Raw genomic sequence first — 2,326 nt, forward strand, 5'->3', positions numbered from 1 at the left:
ACACACACACACACACACACACTGACATACCTTACACACACATACACACACACATACACACACATACACACACATTCATATGCACACGCACGCACGGTTCCTGAGCACATACCTAAGCTCCCCACCCACTATAGATGCAAACACACTCATAGAGTCCAAATAATATGCTGATGGTGACAAAGGCACCCATTGGCACTCACATGTACCAAGTTCTCTCTCTCTCTCTCTCTCTCTCTCTCTCTCTCTCTCTCTCTCTCTCTCTCTCTCTCTCTCTCTCTCTCTCTCTCTTTGTCTCTGCTTTTCTAGTCCTCCACTCTCTCTACCCTCCCCTCGCTCTCGATCCTCTTACCACTGCTTCCCTTATCATACACAATAATGTTTACAATAACACAGAACACTTCTCCAAATCTGCGGTCCACATTGAACTCTCTCCAAACCCACGACAAAAAGGCAAGGCGGAATTTTACCAAAGATCGTACTTAACAAGATGGTTCACCTAGCCAAAAAGGTGTCCGCAGAAGTCCGCATTGGTTCAGAGGGCGCTGCAGTCTTTGTTTTGAAGCTCTCTTTCGTTTCTCCAGCTTGTTAGTTTCACTTTTATAGTTTCTCACACACGCAGGGTAACTCTGTCCCCAAAGTCCGCTGACATCTGAAGCAAAGCGCGGATTTCCGCAGACACTTTTTTTTGGCTGAGTGAATAATCTTGCAATGTACGATCTTTGACACGGTTATGAACACTTCCGTGACTACCCTGGTTTTAGTTGTTCTACTTTTTGTTCATTAAGTGAATTTCACATGCCACCCCCTGTTCAACAGTTTCTGTACAAGAGTAGATCTACATATTGTTCAAAGCGCAAGTTCGACTTGTGAGTCGAACGTCATGAAATTTGGTGCAAAATCTTGTACCCGCATTACTTTATGACTCCCCCTCGTTTTAAAACTCATTCCAATTCTATGGCCTTGCCTCTCTCTTATTCTTATCTCCTTTTTATTGTGTGAAAAAGTTATGGAGAAAACTAAACATCGTTCAAAAAGTAAGCACTAGACGTCCCAGAACCACGGTCTCACTTTGTTATACTTTCCCGCTACATGTAGGACGCATGCAGCTGTAATACAAACAACGTTTGTACATGTTTGCCGTTAAAAAAATATAGACCTTCTGTATTACCTTCTGTATTACATGCACGAAATACAACCAGTATGGGACCCCAAAATGTGAGAGGAATGTCAAATAGGCTGTTTACAGATCAAAACAATCTTAATGCAAGAATCAACAATTTTTAGAAGGAAGGACACATTATCTGTTGCCTGTCAAGTACTTGACCTCGTCCTTGTTGACCCTATCTCAACTGTGTCATGAACTCTCCAGCCCCTTTTCTCTACCCTAGAATTACGAAGCTCTATCAGCTCAGTATCTAGGTGTGAACAATTTCAAGGTAAAAATTTGGAGTTTTACAACATGTCAAATATTTTCGAATGCAATTCTTTGAATATATTGATTACGACTCCGAATAATCTTACGATTTTGATAGAGCAGATAGAACATTAATTGGTTTCTGAACTCACGGTCTTAGTAAATCAAAACGGCTAAAAATGTCAGATAGATTTTTTAAATTGTAAGGTAGCAGTTTGAGTCACGACGCGGTGGAATCAGCCTCTTGTCATTTCCAAGACATATTATGGAGCTCCTGGTTTCATCTCACAGCCAGGTTATTTCTCCTGTTTTTGATGAAAACATACCCATCCAATAAAAGTCGAGATGTTTACGATTGAAAGAGGAGAGGGGTCATCTGGTGTAAGAGGAAAAATTCGCGCGAAAATCGCCTCTAAAGTTTATTCACTTTCAACATTTGACTATCCTTGGAAACTGCATATGATTTACATTTTGTGTGTCTTTGATCAACGTATTTCATAAAAATATGTTTTGAATGGACATAAAAAGGGTTGAGCAAAACGAACTAAAATAAAATAAAATAAAACAAATCAATGTTTACCCAACGAGCGGTAAAATGCCAGGTCCGTGGTTTCGTTATTTTGACGAGCGCCTGATTTGACTATGACGTCACACGTTATTTCCCGCCAAAGGGCAATTTATATAACTCGGCCACCACCCTTGGAGATATCAAGAGAAATTAATGTTTTTTTAATTCAGCTAGAGGGACGTCAAATTATTTGCTAATGCGAGGTTTAGTGGAAATTGCCGCAAAGATGGCGGAGTTATTATTGCCCTTCGATACTACTACTACTACTACTACTACTACTACTACTACTACTACTACTACTACTACTACTACTACTACTACTACTACTACTACTACTACTACTG

This window comes from Aplysia californica, unplaced genomic scaffold (assembly GCF_000002075.1).
Source record: "Aplysia californica isolate F4 #8 unplaced genomic scaffold, AplCal3.0 scaffold00158, whole genome shotgun sequence".
NCBI classification, from domain to species: Eukaryota; Metazoa; Mollusca; class Gastropoda; order Aplysiida; family Aplysiidae; genus Aplysia; species Aplysia californica.